Source organism: Pteropus alecto, unplaced genomic scaffold (genome assembly GCF_000325575.1).
Source record: "Pteropus alecto unplaced genomic scaffold, ASM32557v1 scaffold113, whole genome shotgun sequence".
Taxonomy (NCBI): domain Eukaryota; kingdom Metazoa; phylum Chordata; class Mammalia; order Chiroptera; family Pteropodidae; genus Pteropus; species Pteropus alecto.
In genome coordinates, this window is record NW_006433949.1 from 3,241,160 (window position 1) to 3,267,744 (window position 26,585).

The window sequence follows — 26,585 nt, forward strand, 5'->3', positions numbered from 1 at the left end:
AATTATGGAGAAAAGCGATTCCTCCTTGGGTGGCTTTAATGTTTCTGGCAGTAGATCAAGAGGCAGGAAGCCTGTCTTCTCCCCAGCCTCTCTCGCCATCTCAAAGAGTGACCTTGGAGGTGACTTAATCTCTCAGCTTCTTTGCTGCCTCATCTGTAATGATCCACCTTTTATCATTTCAGTCATGCTCTGAGATAAACGAGACGAGGCTCTACATCTGTTAGTCCCCCAGAAAGACTGAAGCCAGGTAGATGCAAAGGATCGCCATTTCTTTTGTGTGTGTGTGTGTGTCATGCATTGCTAACCTGCAGGACTTTTTGAATAATGGCAAAAATGGATGGATTTATACAATCTTTTTTTCTTCCCTCAGAGCTTTAAGTCGTCGCAGGGGCACTGTATTATCGCTCACCTCTTTTATGGCGTGAACATCATGCCCATTTCTTACTCAGCAGACTGAGGGAGGCTGGCCTTGAAGTGAGCCTCACCGATGGGCTGGAACTAATCCCTACTCCTATTCTAGTTCGGTGCTTCACCGCCAATGCCCAGACCCCTAGGGACACTCGGGATATTGGCTCCCACACGATTATTAAGTCACATCCTAGCTATTCTCCCGCCCTCCCTCCACTCCAGCTATGCTGACTGTCTTTTACTTTTTTATGAGCACCAAGTGCTTTCCAACCTCAAACTATGCACACCTGTTCTCCTCTGTGTGGGAGGCTCTTCCTGCATATGTTTCCTATGGCCAACCCCTACCCATCTCTCGGGCCTCAGCTTCAATGTCACCTTTGCAGTGAAGTCTTCCATGACCCGCAGGCTTTATCAAGTGCCCCGATGCTATGCTCTCACGGGCACTGTGTTTTTCCTTTACAGAGCTTTCAACATTTGTTCCTAAATAATTTTTAGTTTATTGTCTGTCTTCCACCATTAATGATGAGTACCATGAGGGCAAAAATCTATTTCTCTTGTTTATTACTGTGACCCCAGCAATGAGCAGGCACTCAATTAAAAAAAGTGTAGAATGACTGGATGGAGGAAGGCTCGATGGATAGACAGGTGGATGAATAGATGTTGAGTGGATGGATGGAAGGATGGAGAGATGGATAGACGGAATATGTATAAATATGACAATGATCTAAATCAGCAGTATTCATCAACAAGAGAAGGTTCTAAGAAAGTTTTGAGTTCCAAAAGCTCAGACCTCAGGGATGCGTGTCATCAGGGCTGTACTCTTTCTGACACTCTGGGTAAAACCCTTCTTTCCTGCTTCCTAGCATCTGTCGGTGGTGGTCAACCCTTGGCATTCCTTGGCGTGCAGCCACGTCACGCCAATCCGTGCCTCCACTGTCACGCAGCGTTCTCCCTGTGAGCCTCTGTCTTCATGCTGTTTTCCTTCTTCTACTCAGAACGCCAGTCGTATTGGATTAAGGGTCCACCCTACTCCGATATGACCTCATTTTAACTAATTACACTTGCGACGACCTTGTTTCCAAACCGGGTCACATTCTGAGGTCCTGGGAGTGAGGCCTTCAACAGATCTTTTGGGGGGACTCAATTCAACCCATAACCATCTGTGACAGAGCAGCAACTCTCCCAGGTGTGTGTTCCACAGACATTCCCGCCTCGGATGAGAGGGAGACATGCATGAGGATATTGGTCGGCCGGGTATGTCATGGCACTGAGCCAGAGATGACCTACCTGTCCAAGACTCGGGAAATGAATGAGCTAAATATGATACATGCAGATGATGGGGAAATATGCAGCAGGCAGAAAGAATACACTAGATTTGCATATATCGTCATGAATAGATCTTAAAAATATAGTGTGAAATGAAAAAAGTAGGAACTAGACTGAGATTTATAACACAATACCATTGACATAAATCTAAAATACACAACATTATATACGTTTCATAAGCACTGGAAAGTGGGTTGAAAGGATTTATTTTGAATACACTGGAGTTGCTGTCTGTGGGAGGCAGTGAGAAGTGGTAACAGTCGATGAAGGCAAAAAATAATACGAGAAGACACTAGAGGGGCCTTAAACAGACAAATGCTGAATGCGTGGTGCCTCAACTGAGAAGTGTGATTCTACGAATGTGTCCATCTGGGGTCCAAATTTTACAAAGAGGGAAGAAATCATGTAATGGATGAATTGGCGACAATTGTGCCGAGGGCTCAGAGGAGTGCGGGGTCCTGCAAACCCGCACGGAGGGAGATGTGATCTACTGTGGAGCATCAGGGAAGACTGTGGAGAAAGCAGCGCTTCCGCTAAGTCCTGGGGAAGAACTGGAGTTGTGCTGGGAAGAGCAGGACAGAATGTTCCAGGCAGGACGCGGCGTACAGGAGCCCAAGGAATACCGGCTCAGGTGCATCAGCCTCGGGGAAGGACACGGACCCTGTGCCATACATAGCTCTGCCCCCTCCACCACCCCTAAGGAAGAAGAGGAGACGGAACTGGCCATCAGTGTGTCACCTACTCAGAGGGCCACAGGGACCAGCTGGCAGAAATGAGTAAATGACCCAGATGCATATAAACACTTCCACAGAGAAGTACAGGTCTTCCTAGATTTCAAAACACAGGGCTCCTCATGCCTCTCTTTTCCTCATTTTAGATCTGGACACGTGATGCCGGGTTGGCTCTTTAAAAAAAACAGTGGTGGAGTAGGATGAGAAGTGGCAGCTGACTCCGGGTTGGGGAGATGATAGGGAGGTGGGGGTATGTGGAGGACCAGGAGCAGGCAGCCCAGCTGAAGGGGGCAGCTGCCACTTACCACCAGACGATACCTGTCTCCTCCCTCGAGAAGTCCCAGTTTGAGAGATCTTTCCTTTTTCACAAGAAGGCCATTAACCTGGCTTTTTATGTGAAATATTTTCATTTTACCTGTTACAATCTAATTTAACCATAATGAGATACCACTTTACATCCGCTAGGGTGGTTATAATAAAATAAATAAAACAGAAAGTAACAAGTGCTGGGGAGGATGTGGAAAAATTGGAACCCTCCTCAAACGTTGCCAGGAGGGATGCAAAATGCCTCAGCCGCTGTGGAAAAGTTTGATGGTCCCTTGAAAAGTTCTCACAGAATTACCATATGAGGTACGTACTCAAAAGAACTAAGAGCAGGTGCTCAGACAAGCACATCTACACGCACATTCACAGAAGCATTATTCACAAATAGCCAAAAAGCGGAAACAAGTGTCGTCGACAGCTAAATGGATAACAAAATGTGGGTCTATCCATACAATGGAATATTACTCAGCCATTAAAAGGAATGACTCACTGACTCATGCTACGACGTGGACGAACCTCAAAAAAATGATGCTAAGCGAAAGGAGTCAGGCACAAAAGGCCACATATTTTATGATCCCGTTTATATAACAGGTCCATAATAGGCAAATCCATAGTGACAGAAAGAAGCTCAGGGGTTGTCAGGGGCTGCGGGGAGGAGGGAGAACCGGATGGGCATGGGTGAAGAATGGGCATGGAGCTTCCTTTTGGGGCTATGGGAATGTTTGGGAACTAGAGAGAGATGGTGGTTGCACAATATTGAGAATGTCCTAAATGCCACTGCACTGTTCACTTCAAGATGCTTACGTCATGTGAATCACACTTCACTTTTTAAAAAGTTGGAAAAATTGTAACTTAAATATCTCAGAAAAAATAAATAAATAAATAAAGTGGGCCAAATGAAACGAGCCCGCACGCTGAATCTGACCGAGGCCTTACGCCAGCCACATCTAAGTCTGGGGTGGGGCTCATAGCACCAGCGCCGCCAGACAGTCCCATGCAGAGGTGTGGGGTTAGAATCCCCACTTCATTGGGAAGGAAACTGAGGCTCTAAGAGGGACAGCGACTGGATCAGGGTCAAGTGCAGGAGTTGGGGCTGCGGCCAGAGTGTGGTCTCCAAGCAAACTGATCCCATGCTACTTGCGGCTGGAGCCAAGGCCAGTGAAAAGCACCAGAATGATGACAGCTATTAAAGCGGGGAGCAGGGGGCAGGTAGGAGGTCTTGTCTGAACTGGAAGTTCAGAGAAGAACTGGGCGTTGAGATTCGCTTGGAACTGCCACCTCCTCCCTCACAAGACCCAGAGGACACACTACGAATTTACCACCACGCATAAGGCTTGTGCTACGTACGTGTGAAAACAATAAAAGGAGCAAGTGTGAACGCGCCGAAGGGCTCGCTGTGTGCAGGGCGCATTCTCCGCGGGTCCCTCTCCCATGCGCAGTGACTCGAGGAGGCACGCGCAGAGCTGGCGCGTCCCGCCCGCCCTTTACCCACAAACGCGATCGCGCGCGGTGGGTCACAAGAAGAAAGAAATGCTCATTGAAAGGGCGTGGACGACGCCATCTGTCACGTCCCTGTGTGGACTTGCCCCACAGGACGCGTGGAAATGGAATGCGTGGACCTGCTCTTCTGGGGTCTCCAGTCCGGGGAGCCCTTCCGAGAAGGAGCGGCTCTAAGCATGACCGTGGGGCGGGGCTCTCAGGCTCAGCACCACGGACGTTTTGGGCTGGAGAATTATTTGTCCAGGGACAGGGCCTGTGCATTGTGGGATGTTTAGAGGCAACGAGATGTCCATGGACAGTTTTGCCTTGGCACTGACTTTAGCATCTAGTACCCACGTCTGCGGCAACTTCACAGGTGCTATTATTATCCCGTTCCACAGGTGAGAAAACGGAGGATCCCAGGGAGCGAGTTACTTGCCCAAGGTCTCAGAGCTACAAAGTGACCGAGAAGAGATCTGAGCCCGATCTGTTTTACTCGGAAACTCCTTCCTTTTTTTTTTCTCTTGCGATTCTTCTTCCCCACCTGCAAGCGGGGCCCACCCGAAACCAGCGTGCCAGAAGGTGGAGACGTCGGCACCCAGCAGTCGTCTGCCTGCTTCTTGCTTCTGGTTGTGGCCACGGGTAAACTCAGACATTTATTGAGCTGTGTATTATTTAGGACTCTTCTGATTGCAAGAGACAGAACTATAACTCGGACTCACTGAAACCAAAAGGGGAATGTACTGGCTCATAAAACTGGGAAGTTCAAGGGGGTGATGGCTTCAGACATGGCTGGATCAAAGGGCTCCAACGGTCAGGACGCGGTCACGCCATGTTTGTTTTCCTCTGTGTTGGCTTCGTTCTCAGACAGAGTCTCTCTGTCCTCTGTAAAAAGAGAGCCGGCCACCAGCAGCACCTCATTTAAAAGCTGACCTTTAGAAACTCAGCATCGAGATTTTTCTCCATCTCAATAGTTCAATCACTATTGTCGAACTTGGCTCTGGCCGTCCTGCCTCGCGCACCCAGGAACTGATCACTAGGGCCAGGGGTGGGTGGGACGCCCCATGACCAGGTCTGGCTGCCTGCGCACCTGCGGTTAGAGAGTGAGGTGATCCCCAAAGCTCACGGAGAGGAATAGGAAGAGAGAGCCGGCTGCTGTGTCCAGGAGGCCTTGACGGCACACCGAGAACTGGGAAGGGCTTGTTCCGATGTCCTTTAATCCTCGTGACAACCTTCTATCGTTATTGCTATTTCACGGGTAAGGGACCGAGGCTCAGAGAGGCTCGACGTCGTGGCCGGCATCTCGCTTCCAGGTGAGGGAACAGCCCTCCTCACCCAGAGGCACCCTGCCCTTAGGTGGTGGAGCTAGGACCTGAGCCCAGAGCTGTGTGATGCGGAGCCCACAGCTTGTCCCCCTGTCCCACGGGAGCCCGTCCACGCTGGTGAGCGGCAGGAAACCTCCTCGGTGCTTTGTTCCAGCCTCTTAACTTGCAAACCCAGTCAGCGAGTTCTTTATTTCCACAAATGATGCGATTAAACTAATGGCTTTGGGAACTACAGACTGGCCTTCGAGCAGTCACACGTCTCAAGCCTTCCCCACGTTCTGGCTCCCAGAGACAGACATCAGAAATTCTAGGGGCTGAGGCCCATGTGGAAAAGTTTACCGGCCGCCATTTTGTTTCAGGATGGCAAAAAGCACCACGCACCTTGAACCCGAGCTCCTTGTGCAACGTCTAACCAGGAGTTAAAGGTGGCCGAGGTCAGTTATTTCCTAAAAAAAAGCCCCTTGCAAAGGGTGGTGGCAGACCTCATCAGACAAAAAGCTGAGAAGCCAGGGTTGAAACAGAGGCCTCTCTCTGTTTGGTCAATAAGCAGCTGCGAAGGGTGCGTAGGACGGAGCTAAATTTATTTGTTCCTTTCTTTCTCGGAACAGCAGCACTGAGGCTCAGAACGCAGCTGTCTCACTGTCCCGTGAGCCTTCTGCAGGCACCAGCATGCAAAGAGGTTGGCTCTCCATGACATGGATTCCTTTCCGGTTTGTTCCTTTCCCGCTGCGGGCAGGCCTTCCAGCGCCTGTCTGTACTTAGGTGCTAGAATCCTGCGCCAGTGGGTAGAAGTTTGGAGCTGCCTCCCAGACCCAGGGTGAAATCATCCCCTTTGAAAAACAGACAAGTTGCAGAACGCAGATACCCCTGCCTGCTGAAGACAACTTGCGGCCACACCCTGGAAAACCACAGAAGTCCCTGCCGCCTCTGCTTTCACTGCTCAGACCTGTGGGAAACCGTGTGGGGAGGGGGTGGGGGCACCTTGGGAGGGGCCTTCCAGATACAAAGCCAGGCCGGTTTGGCAGAGTCCTTCCCGGAATCCGACTGGTTTTTGGAAAGCCTAGCCGAGGGCCACCGGCGGGCCAGGCCTGGAGCGTGCTGGTCAAGGTGGTTTCTCAGAAGTGCTTTGTGAGCCTTTCAGAAGGTACCTACGGGTGGGGAAGTGAAAGGAGGAGGGGACCGCGGAAGAAACTGCTTCTTTATTTCTAGCCTCGCTCGCTCGGCTCGCACGGCTCCTTGACGGTTATTGCTACAGTTTTGCTGAGTCAGAAGCATCCCCCAGCTGCTCACCGGAAACACAGCTGTTAGGCGAAAATAACCACAGAACCAAGCATCGTGCACCTTCCAGAAAAGAGGGCAGAAAACCTCAAAACGAGAGAAAAATACAAAACAAAGACACACTGTCAAAAAGCCTCCGCGGCTTGCTCACTTATTCAAGCACACGGCTCCCCCCCTCGTCGCCCACGGCTCCGCGATGGAGCAAAGTTTGACTGTTTTTCCACTGTAGAGGTTTGAATAGTATACCGCCCCCCAACCCAAAAAAGAAAAAAGAAAAAAAGAAAAAAAAAGATATGTCCTACACTCTAGAACCTGTAAATGTGACCTTATTTGGAAAAAGGGTCTTTGCAGATGTAATTAATCTAAGGAACTCAAGGTGAAATCAACCTATACTACCAGGGTGGGCCCTAAATCCAATGACTGGTGTCTTTTTTTTTTTTTTTTCTTTTTAAACAAATAGGATTTTATTTTTTTCATCTAACAAGAAGGCCAGAGGGGTTAGCAGTTGCTAGCTTCACTTTGGCATCTTGAAGACACAGGGCAGATGTTATCTTCTCCTTTTCCCCATGGTCTCAAGAGGCTGCTGCATCTCCAACCATCACGTCTGCATTCAAGGCAGAAGGAGCTATGCCAGACACGTCTGTAATTTTTTTCAAAATATAAAGGGCCTCAGGAAAAAAAATGTTATTCTCATGGAATTTAAAGTTCTGATTCTTGGCCTCCAGGAGGCAAAAGTGGGAGAGGGGCAGGAGATCAGACACACAGAAGAGAACACACAGAGACACACAGAGGGGAAGGCCAGGCGAAGGCAGAGGCAGAGAACAGAGTTATGCAGTTACAAGCCAACGAATACCGAGGAGGCTTGGCAGCCATACGAAATGGATAGAGCCACCTATGGCTTCCATTTGCGGGGTTCTCTCCCCAGCCACCCATTTCCCCTCGTTCTGACTGAAAATTTTCATGGCATCTTGGTTGCAAGATGTCTTACGGGGACACGCAAGTTCCATTTCCTCTGGGCTTCCTAATTATCAGGAAGCAGGAGGGAGTGCCCGAGGACGCCGGGTGACTAGGGAGGAGCTAGTTCTAGAAAAGACTGCCACAGACCAGGTGTGTGACCTCATTAACCAGCCACTATCTACTGAGCTAGCTGAGCCTGGTGATCAGAAAACAGGCTCTGAGTTTGAATACTGGCTCTGTCACTCGCTGGCTGTGTGGCCTGGAATGAGACATTTAACCTCTCTGGGTCTCAGCTTCCTCATCTATATAATGGGGAGACGACTCATTGTACACTGTGGACCCATCTGTACGATGGGAGATGATCTGAAAATCATCCTGCTATGAAACATATAGAGAAAAGAATGATTATTCTTAATGCGTTACAGAGTTTCTAAGGAATTCAGGGCAATTCCCGGAGGCCAAAAATAAGGGAAGAAAACCCCAAGCTGACGTGCTGACGGCGGAGGAGCCTGGGGACAGGAGACAGCACGTTGGGTCACGCAAGGCTGGGAACTGGAAAACCAGTATAAAGCTGGGTCTTCCATGAGCTTAGCGCTTCCATGAGCTTCACCCCAGTACAGTTGGAAAGATTAAGCCACTTAGCACATGCAGAGCTGGACCTGGATGAGGCTGTACTTGGTAGATCTTATTGTCCAGTACTTTATAGAAGTGTCGATAGTGTCTATTGTTTTTGGCTATTCGGCATCTATGACACCATCTTTTGATGACGGCATCCCAGTTTACCTTCAGGAAACCATCTCTCTTCCACCTGCTTGATCTAGAAGAGGATCTACAAACCAGACATGGCCCATCAGAATCAGGGATTTATTCAGGGGTGGGTGTGGGGTTTAAAGTGGGTTAATCAGAGTGAATAGTTGCCGAATCTATTGGGAGAGAGAAATTTGCTTTCTCATGGTCCTACTACCTAAGTGGGATATGAGCCTGGAGCTGCTGGAGGTTCTCTCAGCCACTACCTTGGGAGAGACTGCCTGAAGGTGAGGCCAAAATCAAGGAAAGCAGAGATGAGAGACAGAGAGAGAGATTCGTGATGACGCTGTTTGAGTTCCTGGAGCTGACAGTGCCTGAAACCATCAGTACCTCCAAACTTCCCAGGTCTGTGAAACAATAAACATTCTTCACGTTTAAGATAATTTGAGTTGATCGCTTAGGAACAAAGGTATCACAACTCCCACAATATAGTCTCTGATAATCTCAGCAATTCAAGGAGGTGGGCATCTTATCATTCCCATTTTATGAGAAGAAACTGAGGCTTAGAGACATTCAGTCACTTGATCAGAATCACCGTGCTAGTAAGTGGCAGGGCTGCGATCTGATCTACTTAGACCCAAGAAGGCAAGTGGTGATGTGGTTAATGCACCTAGGTTTGGGTCACGCCTTGGGAAAGTCACGTAAATCCCTAGGCTCTGTGTGGCTCATCTATAAGAGGTGGAATATTTTTAAGCTTTTAAAAGTATCTATATGGTCTACGGCCATGCCACCCTGAACAAGCCCAATCTCGTCTGATCTCAGAAGTTAAGCAGGGTCGGGCCTGGTTAGTACTTGGATGGGAGACCACTTAGGAAGACCAGGTGCTGTAGGCATAAAAAATAAGAAATAGGGGTTTGTAAACTGACAAGGTCCTTGTAATCTGTGAGGTCAACCAAGGATTATTTTACCAAATAAATAGATAAATAGATACATACATATATATATATAATGTACAAAGGTTACTGTGACAGTTAACCATATATTTTCAGTCATACTTGCTTCAGAGATGAGATGATTTCTGAAAAGCCAAACAGATTCTGTCTCTATATCTTAACCCTGGATTCCAAAATGCCAAGACAGTCTGACTCTGGATAACAGGAATTAACAAACAAGAATACAAAAGTCTTTTATATTGATTAATATATTTACAATTTCTGGCATTCTTTCTTCCTTGTATAGATCTGAGTGTGCTGGTATCATTTTTATTCAGCCTGAAAAAACTTCTTTTAATATTTCTCATAGTGCAACTCTGCTGATAAATCTTACCACCTTTGTTTGTCTAAAAAACATTTTTATTTCACCTTCATATTTTAAGGATATTTTCACTGAGTATAGACTCTTGGTTGATAGTTGTTGTTGTTATTGTTGTTGTTGTTTTTGGTTTGTTTTGGTTTGTTTTTTAATTCAACACATTAAGAATGTCATTCCATTGTCTTATGGTTTCCATTGTTTTTAAGAGGAAATCAGTGATATTTCTTATCTTTGTTCACTATATGTAGTATGTCTTATCTTGGCTGCTTTTCAGATTTTCTCTTTATTGCTGATTTTAAGTAATTGGATTATGATGTGCCTTCATGTTGTTTTCTTTGTGTTTATCCTGCCTGGAATTTGTTGAGTTTCTTGGATCTGTAGCTTTATTTTTTTATTTTATTTTATTTTTTTTTTTTTTAGGTGAGGCAACCGTTGGTCGATCTCACAGATTTTATTTTTTATCAGTTTTGAAACATCTTCAGCCATTATCATTTCATATATTTTCTTTCTCCTTCCTTTCCTACTGGGATTCCAATTACATGTATGGTCAACCATCTAATACTGTTTCAGAGATCTCTGGTGCTGTGGTCATTTCTTTCTCTAATTTTTTTTCTCCTTGTGCTGCAGTTTGAATAGCTTCTGTTATTATGTCATTATGTGTACTAATTTTTTGCTCCTGCGCTCTTTAATATGCTGTTAAACCTCTCCAGTGAAATGTCCATTTTAGATATTATATTTTTTCTCTCTAAATTGTCATTTGGTTCTTTAAAAAATATATATGTTCCACTTCTCATTATGCTTGTGTTTTCCTTTAAATTTCTGAACATATATGTAATGGCTGTTTTAAAGTCCTTGTCTGTTAATTATATCATCTTTGTCATTTTGGGTCTGTTTATATTGACTGATATTTCTCCTTGTAATGGGTCACATTTTCCCACTTTAGGTGTCTAGTAATTTTTTATTTGATCCTAGACATTATTAATGTTATGTGGTTGAATGTCTGGATTCTGCTGTTTTCCTCTGAAGTCCATTTGTCAGGCAGTCAAGTTACTTACCGGTCAGCCTGATTTTTTGAAGCTTTTAAAAAAGTTTTGTTAGGGTTGATCTGGAGGAGCCTTTCTTCCAAGGCTGGTTTAGCCCCACTACTAAGGTGTGACTTCACTGTGGTCTCTTAATGAATGCCTTGGATGTTCGACAAGTTATTCCCGTTCTGGCTTGCTGACCCCTAAATGTCCCCAGTCACATGAGTGCTCCGGAAGTTATTCAGCTTATACCCCCGCCCCTCCGCCCCTGCCCCAGTAGTTGCTCTTTGCCATCCTTCTAGCATTTTACCCAATGTCTGAGCAATTTAGTCTTCAGCCAATGACTCGTGGGGCTCCCTATACAGATTCCTGGCACTGGTTATCTATGCAGCACTTTCCTCTCTGGAACTTTGTTTGACCGATTATAGCCTCTTCAATCTCCATATACGATCCTCTATGTCTTTTCGACTCAGAGAGGCCTCTGTGTTTTGCTTGTGATTCTCCTCTCTGAGTTGCAAATGCAAAATGACTTACGGGCAGAAAGCCAAGGTGATCACAGGGCTCACTTCCTTTGCCTCCCTCCTTTCAGGACTCACAGTTCTGCGCTGCCTGTTGCCCAATGTCTGAAAACAGTTGTTTCATATGTTTTGTCCAGCTTTCTAGTTGTGTGGAAAACAAGTCTGGTACCCGTTGTTTCATTACAGCCAGAGGGAGAAGTAGACTCTAACTAATTCAAATGAAAAAAAAAAAAATGCATCGGAAGGTCTTAGGGGAATTCACAGAATATAAGTCACAGCCAGAGAACAGTCCTCAGAAGAGACAGAGACCAGAGCAGCTCTAGAGACCAGGGCAACTAAGAGTCCATCTCTTTAGGGCACAGACACCTGGGTGAATGAGTTCCAACCTGATACAGTCCTTCAAGACTCACATTGCTGGGAGAATACGTCTGGCCGAGCCACAATCGAGTGCTTACTCCTTGGCCAGAGAAGGGCAAGCCGCTCTGATTAATGATACTACCAAGATGATCTCCAACGGGGGAGGATAGATTGCCAAAACAAAACTGGGCTGCTCTTTCCAGAAGAGGGGAAAATCGCTGCTATGCAGACAAAGACAACAGACACATTACACAGGGTTTACTAGAGAACAAAATCTTCGAGTGGGACTGGCTTTTAACCTCAGAGCCCTGGCGTTTCTTTTTGCTCTTTAAGCACTAGACTGCAGAGCTGTCTTCTTTTTCCTGACTTCCCTGCAATACGGAGAGACTTTCCCCAAGACGATCCCCCTATGGGCAGCACGTAGATCATATAAACTTTGCACCGGGCCAGAAACACCAGTTTAGAACTTACTGGGAACAGATTCTCTGAGTCTGCCAATGTTCAAGGAAGACTTCCAGAGAATAAAACTCGCTTGGGGGTGAAAGGCAAGCTTGAACCTGTGTCTTGGGAACAGAGCAAGAAATGAAACATGTCTATTCCTCTTCTCTACTCATAACCACCTGGAGCTGGAAGCTGCTTGCCACAGAGAGAATGTTTTGTATTTTAAGAGTGAGTATGAAGTGGCTGCGGGCTAGTTTATCAAGCAGCTTAATTCAACCAAATATATAGACAAATGCCCCGACAGGTAAGGGAACCATATGTTCTCTGCTTAGATTATTCTGAAAAAATTCCACTGCCCCTATTCTGCCTACAGGATAATCAGATACGTGTGTGTGAGAGAGAAACATCTACACAACTCATCACCTGAGGTCCACAAACATGACTTACTTTTATAATGAGACCCATTTCAGAGATGGAAAATCTGATGTACAGAATGTGGAACTGTGAGTCAGTGATAAAAACAAGAATCAAGTTAATGACTGCAGGATAAAGCTCTCCTGATGTGCCTTGAGGATAATTTTGGAAGCAAGAGAGAGAAAGGGGAGGGAGAAGAGAGAGGGGAAGAATAAAAGAAAAAAAGAAAAACGCATCTTCAAAGGAGCCCAGGTTTTTGGAGACTTAGGATGTTGAGAGATGCTGTCTGTACACAGTCAAGATTTAAATTGAAATCACCATCAAGTCAAAGCACATATCATGGTTAAGTTCTTTCTCCAGCTTTGTTTTTTTAGTTATGTCTATTCTCTGGTTCAGTTGAGAAAGAAGTCTTTCCATTCCTCGTGGAATTCCTTCTTTTCCCAATAAAGAAATCATGATATGTTCATGCTGATTAAGAAAAGGCCAAAATAAGGTTATAAAATTACTTCCTGGGAGGGGTTTAATGACTCGTGTTTTGCTAACTGCTTTATAAGATTTTAAAAAAAAGTGTGCTTTAGGCAGAGAAGAAGATGGAACCTAAAATACTTAGAGGAAGAATGGTGGACTTTGGAGCTTGTCTCCCAGGCCAATGGGAAGGAAATTTAGGGATTAGAGCAGCCTTCTGGGGAAGTGTCTAGAGAGCCTGTAAGGTCCATAAAGGGACAAATGATCATGTTCGCTATTGTATTTTTGATGCCAAGCACAAAGCGTGATCCATACTAGGTGTTCAATAAATTATTTGTTGAACGAAAGAATGATTAAATGAGTGAATGTGAATCTCCTCTCGTTTCTCCCCTACATATTTGCCAAAACAGACTCCAGTGCTTCCATATCTTTGCGCATTTTTCCCATTCTTTGTTGTCCTGGCAATTGTGTGCTCACCTGTTCAAGGAAATGGATTTTAACCTTTCATGGGTCATGAACTCTTCTGAGAATCTCATGAGAGCAGTTGGACCTTCATCTCTACAAACTCATTGACTCAGACGTACAATTTTGCATATGCTTTCAAGTTGTGAGCAAACGCCCTGAACTTCATCCGTGGCCTCAACCTAACAATCCCAACCTTCCTCTCCTTCTTCCCCATGCAGTTTATTTGCTCCTTCGCTGGGTTCTCATGGCACTTTCTTTTTCTTTATAGTTCAAAACAACAACATTTATTTTGCTCGCACACATGTGCCATTTGGGCGGGGCTTGGAAGCGCCCTTTGCTTCATTCAATGTTCGCTGGGGTGGCTTGAGGCTGGGGCTGAAGGCTCGTTTGCTCACAATTCTGGAAGCTGAGCTTGAAAGACCTAGACAGCTGAGAGTGGAAGTAGCTGAGGACCCTCGGGCAGCTCTGCCTGTCTCTCTGCGGTCCGCCATCCAGTCTCTCTGACATATCTGGAGTACTTTAAACATATTTCTGTTATTACTTAACACACAACGTTGTAGTGATTGTTTATGCCCTTTGACTGTGGTGATTCGCTTAGTCTGTTTCGCCAGCAACACCGTACGTTACTTTAGGGACGAGGACCACAACTTGTTCATTTCTATTTCCCCAGGGCCCTCGCAGGTGCCTTGCATAGAGCAGGCATTTAATACACGCCAGTTGCAATGTGTATGTAGGTATGTGCTTTACTATTATGCTCCACTACAGTAATAAAAAAGGATGAGAAGTTAGCTTATTTACATACGATACAATAAAATAAAATGTTTAAAACAAGGAAATGGGGACTAAGTGAAAATAAAGGTAGGAAAATGTTGAAGAAAATGATATAAGATCCGTATCCAAAATATATACCACGGATTTCTATACCATTATTGGTAGTGGCCCAGAAATCTGGTTTGAGCATCCTAGCCTAAGAGCAAAGAGGAAAATAAAATCAGTTACAAAATTCACGGTGTTAGATATAAACAAACCGATTGCTTAGGAAAACACAGCTTTTACTAATAAAGGGTCATGTAAAATTGCAATAAAAAAGAAAGTGCGTTCCTACAGTGAGTTCTCTATAATGCCCCTCGATGCAAGTTAAGGGAAGTTCAAAACGCAAGCAAATCTATAAATGGCCAAATCAAAGGGATTGAAGGTTGCAGTTCTTTGAGCGGCTGCTTTTATCTAAGGAAACATGTAAGACTTCTTGGTCCTGCTTTTCTAAAGCTGTCATACCGGTCCTGGAGAAGCCGTGTCCACACGGGTTCTGTGGTCAAGGAAAGGTGGGAACCCTAACCATGTCTTCCTCTGGGAACTTCGCAGTGAACACCCGCATTTTAAAGGCTCTGAGAAGGCCTGCAGTAAAGAAACCCTGCGTTTCCCAGGTGCCTTCGACCGCTGTTGCACAAGAACCTAGGGACGGCTTCCAAGTTGGACCTGAGTCCGCCATAAAGAGTTTTTTTGTCTCCTAAGAGCAGATGGGATTAACAGACTGCTATTCTTAAGCAAGTTAGGCCAACATCTCTTTCCTTTGTCTTTTTTTGAAAGGACCTGGGAAGGAAACAAAGAAATATCTGCAAATCTCCTGCTTAAAGAACCTTTGTTTAAAATCCTTTTAACTTGCTCTTTTTTAGTAGGTATGATTCCAAAAGAAAAAAAAAAGAGAGAAAGAGAGAGAGATTATAGAGAAATTTGTCCTTCCAAATTCCAAATTAGGCAGAAGAAAGGTGTGATTGAATATCACCGAGAGCCCACAACCTCTGCCCCTGAGAAAACAAACAGGAGTCAGCACACCCCTTTTCCTTGCTGGTCACCCCAGCAGACGTCAGACAAGTCCCCTCGGTGATCCATAACCCCGATCGCTAAATGAGCAACACTTGCTCGGAGCAGGCAGAAAACGAAAGAGTTGCACCTCAGCAGATGGCCGGGAGCAGCCAGGGCAATAACTGTCTATTTGTTTTGGCATGGCGCGTGAAAAGAAATAAAGGGTGTGTGTTACCCTTTTTCCAGTTCCTGTCTCTTGGTACACTAGCATTTCCATGTCAAAAGAATCAAAGGGTGATCTAGCTCAGAAAGGGAAAGCAGGCCTCATTTTGGCAGGCCACGGAACAAACCCAGAGTCTCTCTCTCCACAAAGCATTTGTTAATATCCTACTTAATATTCTGCGGAACGCACTGTAGAAAACTGATTAAATAAATGAAGGGGCCGCGGAGCCTTGAGGCCGACGATTCTCAAACTGGGTTCCACGGAGCACCGGTGGTTCTCAGGGTCTCAGGGACGGCTAGCTAGACAGAGAAGGGGACTTTTGCAGGCAGAGAGCTGAGTTCCCAGACCCAATTCAACCATGGGAGTTTTTCTTTTATCTACCCCTAGTGTATTTGGGGGCAAAAAAAAAAAAAAAAAAGTGGCAGGGAGTGGAGGAGGGTTCCTGTTACTTAAAATTAGAAAATATTCGAGAAACCCTGCCTTAAACAAAGCTCCACGTATACTATTTCTCACAGCTGAGATTCTGATAAGAATTGAAAAGCGATTTTAGTTATATTCTTAGCAAGAACCTGGGGGGGGCAGACATTTAAATTTATTTTAAACAAAAGCAGAGCCACGACAAAACATACAATAAACAAAGAAAATATTTGCAGCCATTATAATTAATAAAGAGTTAATATTCCAAATTTATAAAACAACCCTACAAATTAATAAGAAAAAGACCAATAACCCAGTAGAAACGTGGGCCAAGGCTACAGAATTCACAGAAGCAGAAATGCAAATGGCCAATAAACATATGAAAAGATGCTCAAGCTCACTTGTCAGGGAAATGCAAATGAGAACAATGAGATACTATTTTTTACCCATCAGATTGGCAAAAATGGAAAATATGTGTAACATCCAGAGCTGGCGAGGGTGTAAAGAATCCAGTTCTCTCAAACACCATCGGGGGAGGACTGTAAATTATTATAACGTTGTAGAAAATCAACTGTTGGTATTTTTGAAAATTTAAACTGTGGCCCAGCACTCCCACTTCTGGGAATATATCCACCAGAAATGAAAATGCCAGTATATAAAGACATAAATATATAAAGAAGTTTATTGCAGCATCATTTATAATAGTTTTTTTAAAAAAAAAAAAAACAACCTGGAAACAATCTGAATGTACATTAATAGAAAAACGGTTGAACAAATCATAATATATTTATATTAAAGAATATAGTGCAGCTATTAAGAATTATAAAATAAAATTGTATATATCGACTAGAAGATATGCCCATAACGTCTTGTTAAAGAGAATAAGAGCAAGTGTGATCCTATTTTTTCATTAAAAAAAATTTAAAAGACCAAAATATAAAAGTCACACCCTGTAAGTAGGTTTCTATATGTTTTTATAAAGAAAGAAAACAGTAGGGAAACATTTATATCAAGTTGTCAACAGTGACCGCACTGGGGAGTTGGACTGGAGAGAAGAGGAAAGACTATTAATTTTATTTCAGACACCTCTGTAGTTTGAATTGTTACAAAAGATATGTATTACTTTTGTAATTCAAATGATCATAATTTTTAAAAGAAGAATTAGGAAAGAAAATTCAAAGCAAATCAAATTACTTTGAATATCACCGGAAAGCAAGGTGTGGCTGGCCTCCTGGTATGGAATCTTAAAGCATAAACCTAACGGGGTACACGGCTAATAGAAGGCACCTCAACTGTGTCGGAGGGTGGGTTGAAGGAGAGCCTTTAGAGAGCCAACGTTTTCCTTGAAAAACAGTTCTGACCCTTCTCTAATCCATGCTGAAGCATTGAAAGAGGCCCCCAAGTAATATGCTATATTACAGGAGTCAGCAAACTTTTTCCATAAAAGGCTGGAGAGTACATATGTTAGGGTCTGTGGACCATCCTGTCTCTCACAACTACTCAACTCTGTTGCTGTAGTGCATCAATAGCTCTGGACAATATGTAAATAAATGGGCATGGCTGTGCCTCAATAAAACTTTATTTAGAAAACAAGTAGTGAGCCAGATTCGACCCAGGGGCTATTGCTTGCTGTCTGCTGTAGAACATCGGCGTAATTATCTTTTACAAGTAAACTTTTTATGCTGTTGATGGTTTCCTTTGCTGTGTAAATCCTTTTTTGTTTGACGTAGTCCCATATGTTTATTTTTTCTTTGTTTCCTTTGCCCAAGGAGATATAAGCAAAACAATATTACTAAGAGCAACTTCAAAGAGTTTACTGCCTATGTTTTCTTCTAGGAGTTTTATGGTTTTGTGTCTTACATTTAAGTCTTTAATCCATTTTGAGTTTATTCTTGTATATGGTGTAAGAAAGTGGTCTAGTTTCATTTTTTTTGCATGAATTTGTCCGGTTTTCCCAACACCATGTATTGAATAGTCTGTCTTTAGCCCACTGTATATTCTTGCCTCCTTTGTCATAGATTAATTGACCACATAGGCGTGGGTTTTTTTCTGGGCTCTCTATTCTGCTCCATTCATCTATGTGTCTGTTTTTATGCCAGTAGCATGCAGTTTTGATTACTATAGCCTTATAGAATAGTTTGATACCAGGTAGTGTGATACCTCCAACTTTGTTCTTCTTTCTCAAGACTGCTGTGGCTATTCGGGGTCTTTTGTGTTTCCACATACATTTTAGAATTATTCTAGATCTCTGAAAAAAATGTCATTGGTATTTCGATAGGAACTGCGTTGAACGTATAGATCACTTTAGGTAGTATGGCCATTTTAACAATGTTAATTCTTCCTATCAATGAGCATGGTATATGCTTCCATTTATTTGTATCTTCTTTGATTTCTTCCCTCAATGTCTTATTTTCTTAGTACCGGTTTTTACATCCTTAGTTACACTTATCCTAGGTATTTTATTTTTTAGACTTATTTGTGGGGATCACTTCATAAATTATATAAATGTCTAACCACTATGCCGTACATCTGAAACTAATATAATATTGAATGTCAACTGTAATTGAAAAATAAAGAAAATAGAAAAAAGTAAACTTTGAAATTGAAGCATTATAATATACATATGATAAAAGTACGCAAATCCAATTAAGTTTTACAAAGCGAACACATCTTCATAACTGCCACCCAGATTAAAATGTAGCACATTCCCAACACCCCGAAAGTGTTCCTAGTATGCCCCCCAGTTATCTCTATCCCCCACCACAAAGATAACCTCTAATTTGACTTCTTTGTTTATAATTTGTTTTGCTTGGCTGTGAACCTTATGTAAATGGAATCACACAGCATTTTCTTCCATTCAATGATATGTGCGTGAGATCCTTCCATTATTGTGTGGGTTCTTCCAACTGCATTGCTATATAGTGTTCCACGTACAGTGTTACGATTATAACATTGTAAGAGTTTGCCACACTATGCATCTGTTCTAGTATTGATGATATTTAGGTTGCTCCCAGTTTGGGCCTGGGTGTAGAGTGAATGTTTATATCTCTCTAAAATTCATGTTGAAACATAACCCCCAATGTAATGGTATTAGGAGGTAGGGGGCTTAGGGAGGTGATTAGGGCATGAGGGTGGAGCCCTCATGAGTGGGATTAGTGTCCTTATAAAAAAGACACCAGGGAGCTCCCTCACCCCTTCCACCATATGTGGACACAGTGGGAAGGCATTGTCTGTGAACCAGAGAGCGGGTCCTCCCCGGATGCACGATCTGCCGGCGCCTTGTTCTTGGACTTCCCAGTCACCAGCACTGTGAGAAATAAGTGTCCGCTGTTTGTAAGCCACTCAGTCTGTGGCGTTCCGTTACAGCAGCCTGAATAGACTAAGACAGGGCTATTACAAACAATGTCACCATGCACGTTTTCAACCACGTCTTTTGGTGCATACGTTTACACATCACTATCAAGTACATTCGCAGAGTATATGTGCTACACTCAGCTTTAGTGAATAAGGCTAACCAATTTTCCAAAGCGGTTGTACTAATTTGCACTTCCATCTTCAGGGTATGAGAGTTACAGCTACTCCAAGTATTGCCAACACCTAATTGACAGCTTTCCCGTTTTTTTTTTTTTTTGTAATTTTAGCTATTCTTGTCTGTGTACGTCTAAACCTTATATACAGAAAAATGCAAAAATTTTAGGTATCCGGCTAAAAGTTTTTATATAAAAATTCTCTTTGTGGTTTTAATTACATTTCCTTTCATTAATTCCCTTTTGACAGGTTTACTGGCCATTTGGATTTCTCTTTTGTGAAAAGTTTATTCATGTGTTTTACCCACTTAAAAGAAAATTGGGTCGTTTGTCTTTTCCTTATCGATTTATAGGAGTTCTTTAAATATTCTGAATATGAGTCCTCTCTTGGATATCTTTATTCCAACCATCTTCTCTCGCTCTGTGGTCTGCATTTTCATTCTCTCAATGGAATCTTTTGATGAACAGAAGTTCTCAGTTTTAATGAAATCCAACTGATCAATTATTTTCTTTACGGTTAGTTGTGTGTATGTGGTATGTGGTGTGTGTGTGCGTGTGTGTGTGTGTGTGTGTGAATCCTGCCTCAGAAATATTTGCTAAAGAAAAACTATTTCCCTACTCACGACACTTCTAACACCAAACGTGTGTGTTCTTTTCCCCACACCAACTAATTTTCCAACTCTCAGGACACCAACTGGGAGGCCTACAATTTAATTCAATTTGGACACTAACTACAGGTAGTTAGCGCCAGACTCCGCAAGTTAAGGGCTCAGTATCACAAGACTGCCCTGATTCAGATGCCCCCCAACCCAGGTTCCATAATTTGCTGGAGCAGCTCATGAAATTCAGGAAACATGTACTTATGTTTATCGAGCAGATGAAGAAGCAGATGAAGAGGTAGATAGGATGAGGTCCGGGAGGGTCCCGACCACAGGAGCTCTGTCCCTGTGGAGTCGGGGTGCACTGCCCTCCAGAACGTAGATGCAGTCACCAACCCAGAAGCTCTTCGAACCCCATAGCTTACTTAGGGACTTTTATGGAGGCGTCGTCATGTAGGCATGACCTATCATAACTCAGTTTCCAGTCCCTCTTCTCTCCCAGAGGACAGGAAGTAGGGCTGAAAGTTCCGAGCTTCTAATCACAGCTCGATCTTTCTGAAGATCAGGCCCCGACCCTGAAGCCAACCAGGAGACCACCAAGAGTCACCTCATTAGAACAAAGGGTGCTCTTATCAACTCAGGCAATTCCGAGAGTGACTTAGGCGGTCTGTGTCAGGAACCAGAGGCAGAGATCAAACATACTTCTTATTATGTCACATTTGCCTGTCCCAAAGTCATGAAGATATTCTCTTAGGTTATCTCCTAGAAGCTTTCTTGTTTCACTTTGCGCACCTGCGTCTACAATCATCAGAATAACCTCAACCAGAAATGTTTAAGGGCAGGCAATATTTTCAGTCTCTCACGCTTTTCCAGAACCCCGCCATCTGCCATCAAGATGTGGCATCTACTTCCCCTTCCCCTCAGCCTTGGTTGGCCTTTGTGACTGCCCTGACCAACAGAATAGAATACAGCAGAGATAATGGCATGACTCCAGAAATAATAGAAAGTGCCATGGCTCCCACCTGGCGCCCTCCCTCAGGACATCTGCTTTGGGTGCCTTGACCGCCGTGTAAGGCGTCCTGCTCCTCTGAAGCCACCGTGCTGGAAAGGCCTTGTGGAGAGACCACACTGAGATGTAATGTACACTCAGGGGGCTCGTCTCTTCTGGCCCACTACATCCCCGGTGCAGACGCAAGACACGAGCATAGAGACTTCTAGATGCTCTCCACCCTGGCCACGTGACACAGCCCCAGCCAGAACTGCCCAGCTAAGCCACTTCTGAGCCCCTGGCCTGCAGAAACCCTGAGACGTGTCGCTTGAAGCCACTGCGGTGAGGGCTCCTTCGTTATGGAGCAGCAGACGGGTGACTGGAGGGCATCCTTTCGGGAAGTCTCCCTGGGAGAACGGGCCTGTGTGGGGGGTAGGCTGGTCTCTACCCTTGCTGCTTACTTCAGGAGTATGTTCTTAACCCCCAAAGGCAAAGGAAGCTTTGACTTTCCTTCTTCGAGGCTCAGTGTAATCTACTTAGCGTCTACGCAAGAGCACATTCATGAAAAAGGGAAAGACTCCTAGAGATTAAGCAGATGGGAAAGATGAGGTAAGACAGAGAACAAGTTCCCCCTGGAAATGTGTGAAGGGTAGTGAAGTCTCTGCTCACCCACCGAGATTAGCTGCGGATTGCTTCTGAAGCTTGGGTCAGAAAGATAAGACCTAAAGGGAGCCCGGGGGAACCCTTACCCCATCCAAGGAGGAATACGACCAATTTCATGGAGAGATCTCCTTGCTCTGGAATCACTGGGTCGCTGGCTCCAGCAACCTACCAGCTCAGGTTAGAGAGAGCTCCTTCCAACTGGGCCCGGGGTCTAACCAGCCCTCTCTGATCCAGCCCGTGGGAAAGAGCTGGTTCTACTTCCCAGAGCAGGCAAGTCGGGGTGATAGATTAACAGGGGGCACTTTTCACTTTTGTTTTTTTTTTAATGCCTACAGCACCCAGTCTTCCTAGGTGGTCTCCCATCCAAGTACTAACCAGGCCCGACTCTGCTTAGCTTCCGAGATCAGACGAGATCGGGCACGTTCAGGGTGGCATGGCCGTAGACTGTACATTTCACTTTTTAATCACATGCTTGACATGCCGATAATGGCAATAACACTTTCCTCTATCTGCAATCATATTATTTACTTGTTTATCCCCTGTCTACCCCAGGCTGCTTCCCCACCCAACCCCCACCCCGCCCTCCACCATACTAGCTACAGGAGATTAGAGACCTGGGTCATCTGTTTAAGTGACTGGCACAGATCAGGGCTCTGGAATGATTTCCCAAATGAATGGATGAATGAATGAGTGATAAATGACAACAGCAACCCCTTATGAGTGCCTATCTGGTGCAGGTGCTGTTCACTATTTCAAGTCCTTCTTGAACAAGGGATGGTTCTCTTGGTTTTACAGAGGTTAGGAAATTTGCTCAAAATCCCAGAGTCGCTAAGGGGCAGAATCCGATCTCAAACCAGGCTGATCTGCCTCACACATCCAGGCTCTTTAAACTAAGCACACTTTTGGCCACCAAGGGGCCCAGAGGGGATTGCCCACCCTTTTTTCTTCCTGGAGATAAGAGTGTTTTCACAAGGGCCTTGGAGACCAGAGTCTGGAGCTCCGAGCTGCTGTGCTGAGCGTGACCAGACCCTCACAACCCTGCACAGAGCCTCTGCCTCGGGCCAGGGTTCCAGTCCCACCTCTGTGGCCTGAAAACGTGGGGAAAGGGCAATTAAATTAACGGGGTCACGGAAGGAGGAGGGGGTGGGAAGCCGGTGGTTGAATCCAGAAAGGCCAGGTTTCAATTTGCATAATAATTTTGTTAGCAACAATGGGTGTCCAGGACATCTATTTAAAGGTTGTAATGTTAATTTAATGGGAAAAAAACTAATACGATTCCCCAGAATTTTTCAATTAAATTAATGTGATGGCCTTTAATGGATAGCTTAAGTAGAGAGCGTGAATAGGAGAAATATTGCATAAATTATACATACACTTATATATATGCTGCCCATATATATAATCTCTCTGCTCTAAGGTTTTGACATATGGGAGGCCCTATGCTTAAATCTGGCAACCAGTTATAACTCTATTTCAATTAAAGTGACCCTTTTATCATCTGCAGAAGGGGAGGAACCCTCCCCGGGGAGTTTCTGCACGCCCCTTCCCTTCAACAGCATACCAGAAGATTCAGGTCTTAAAGAAACAGAGGACTCAGTGAACAATAAGCCACGGCAACACGCGCATGCCCAAAAAAGTCAATGCTATGAGAAATTTAGCAGAGCAGAATCCTGTTCCTCAATCCCTGCTCCCTAAAGACAGCTAACGGGACAGTCAATAAAAGGGACTGCGTTTCAACGGCCACTTTATCTTCTCGAGCGCGTATCATTCACGTGTCTCCTACAGCGAGTGTTCGCTGAACAACCACTGAACACTGGCACTGTCGTAGGTGCTGCCAGGAATACTGCAGCGAACAACCAGACACGGTCCCTGCCTCGCAGAAAGTCCGGGGTGCCTTCAGGCAAGCTCTTCCCGCTCTGTTTTACCACCTGTGAAAGAAAGATGAGTGTGGCAGCCTTTAGTTGGCATCTGAGGCAGCCCTCCCGCGACGACTAGTGTGACCAGCAGGATATTGCGGAAATGGAGGAGTGTGACAGCTAAGGGCGAGGTTATCAAAAGATGTCGCAACCTCCTCCCCTCTCCTCTCTCTCTCTCCCCGAGGGAAGCCCGTCACCACGGTGTGAGGATGCTCAGCAGCCCTGTGGGGAGGTGCGTTAGTGAGGAACTGAGGCCTCCTGTCACTGGCCAGTATCGTCTTGCTCATAGCCAGATCCTTCGGCCCCGGCCGAGCCTTCAGATGAGACTGCAGTCCCGACGGACCCTCACCTGCACCTTCAAGCTTCAGGAAAGGTTTGGAGTCAGAACCACCTGGCTAAGCTATTCTGATTCCTGACCTCCAGCGACCACGTGAGAATGAATGTTTCCTGTTGCTTTAAGCTTCGACACGTCACAGTGAGCTGCACTGCACCGATAAATAGCGGCCACAATATTCCCCCTTTCCGGCTGGGCCTAGGTGAGGTCACGATGGAGACAAACTGGGTCACCTCTTCAGGGTCCCTCAGCTTCCTGCCCACCTCAGAGCATCCTGTGCCCTTTTCCTGAAGGCTTTATTCTCTGCTCCGTTGCTTAAGCTTTTAGCTGAACCATAGGCTCAAAGTTTAATATGACCATCTCAGAGGTATTGTCATTTTAATTAAAGTCTTTTGAAAATCAAAAAGGATTTCAGACCCAACAGTGAAATCTCAGAAACAAAGGAGCTGTTAGGTGATCGGAGTGCTCAGGGGTCCTCAAATCACACCTCCTAAGGGCCCACGCTTTCTATTCCATTCCAGCAGCCAAAACAGAAAGGGCACAGAAGTGCTAACATCGACTCGTTTCCAGTTTTTAGCATCAATTTTTGTTTCCATTGGCTATTTTTCCCCCTTATAGGCTACGATGGTTCACAAATTACTGATAGAGAAAATTCAAAGCTAAGTGAGGTTTTCATTGATTAAACTCCAAAATACACCAGCAGTGAGCCCTGGCGAGGCCCGGTGGTGCCAGGCCGTGGCGGCCACTGTGAACTTGCGGGAAGCCTGAGGTTTGGGTCTTGGCTCTGCCGCTTACAGGCTGCATAAGCACAAGTGTGTCCACGGACCTCTGTGAGCCTCCTTTTCTCCTCTGTAAAGTGGGGATAGTCACAGCTGTCTCGCAGGGGCAGGAGGGAGCCTGGCACGTAAGAGGAGCTGAATGTACACTCATAGCTGCTTTTGTAGGGCGCCCCATGGAGAGCATGGCAGAGGCAGCAGTAAACAGCCTTTCTGCTTAGCATCCAGCAAACTACTGAACTGAACCTCACAAGAGCTGACACCTAAGGCAGGTGGTGGATCTGCAGCGCTCGGTGGGAGCGCTCTCCGTCCGGCAAGCTGGACTCCAGAGGGCCGCCCAGCTCCTAATAACCCTGCTGCCCACCACCCCCGGCCCCCAGCACAGGTGGTCCCTCTGGGCCGATTTCCCAACAGGGTGTCCCTCCAAGACTGACTGCTGACTTGACCCCTTTCCCAGGAGGTATGAAGGCCATAGCAAGGAGAGTAGGGAAAAGCGTGCTCCTCAGGGGTAGAGCATGATGCTCTCTCCGGTGGGGTTGACTCTAATCTGAATGCACACAGGCTAAGAGGGAATGAGTCTCCAAGGGAGCGTGTTTAGGAAAGTCACAGTACAAACCAGGACAAGAACCCAGGTGTCCTGGCTACCTCCAGAGCATCGTGCCCAGGATGGCTGGGCTCTTTTGGTTTTACGAGCCAGTGAAAGAGAGAGAGCTGCCTTTCCCCCAGAGAGCCAGAAGGATGTGACTTGAGGGTTACCCCAGCTGTCTTCGCCACCATGTGAATGAAGTCTGTCTGCAGGAAGAGAGAGGGAGCACGCGGCTCCTACTTCTTAACTGTTTCCTTCTCTTTCTGAGCAGACACCTGGACCCTTGTCCTTTGCAGTGTGGTTTATCACTGTGTTCAATTAAAAAAAAAAAAAAACAGCAGAATCAGAATTGAATTCACTAGGCAAATGAGCTTGAACTCTTTTGTATGATAAAAGAAAGCGAGTAGGTCGTGTCACAGAAATCCAAGAGCCAGACAACAAGAGAACCAGTGAGCCATTTGCCCTTCACAGGAGCTGGTCTTTGCATATGAGGTCGTGACTGAGTGATGAGCGCAATGGCATTTGTCAACTCGTCCCTCTACCCATGCACCCATACAACAGCTTGTCCACCCATCTATCCATCAACTCATCCATCCACTCATGCGTCTACCCATGAATCTACTCGTCTATCAATCCATCAATCTATAGATCCTTCTATCTATCTATTCATCTACCCTTCCAGGCATCCATCTGCCCACATATCCATGCCTGTATCCATCATCCATGCATGCATCCATCCGATCATTCACTCATCCATTCAGCAAACTTTTATGGAGCACCTGCCACATTCTTGGTCCTATGAGAGATTCCCAATTCAATAGGAGCCTATTCTGAGTCTGCTGTGCCGGGTGCTAAGTTTGCAAAGGGGAATAAGGCAGGGTCCCTTAAGGAGTTTACTCTGGTTGTGGGTGTGGGGCAGAAAAGGAAACATCTCGTAGAGTGATGGAAGTACTAGAGAAATACAGGACACAAAACACTGTGTGGTTCAAACTGGCCCCCCACAGTGGGGATGAGGCTGCCGAGAGCCTCTCAGAGTCTTCGCCCGGTCACCACTGTATGGGACTGTGTTTGCTGAAGAGTCGGTGAAGGGGGAGCAGAGCTAACTCACCGCACAGGACAAGTGGGTTTTGTTTGACTAACACCTTTTGGGAAAATGGAACCACTGGCCTCCAGCCCCACCCCCAC

General features: G+C 45.3%; 1 non-coding gene and 1 pseudogene across 1 annotated transcript; one reads left to right on the forward strand and one right to left on the reverse strand.

Annotated features, from left to right (window-relative positions):
• The first annotated feature begins 9,349 nt into the window (after positions 1–9,349).
• On the forward strand, positions 9,350–9,468 carry LOC112477275 (annotated as a pseudogene).
• A 12,646-nt stretch (positions 9,469–22,114) lies between these two features.
• LOC112477263 lies at positions 22,115–22,233 on the reverse strand. Its single transcript, XR_003045375.1, has one exon. It is a non-coding gene; the product is annotated as a 5S ribosomal RNA (ribosomal RNA).
• Between the last annotated feature and the right edge of the window lie 4,352 nt (positions 22,234–26,585).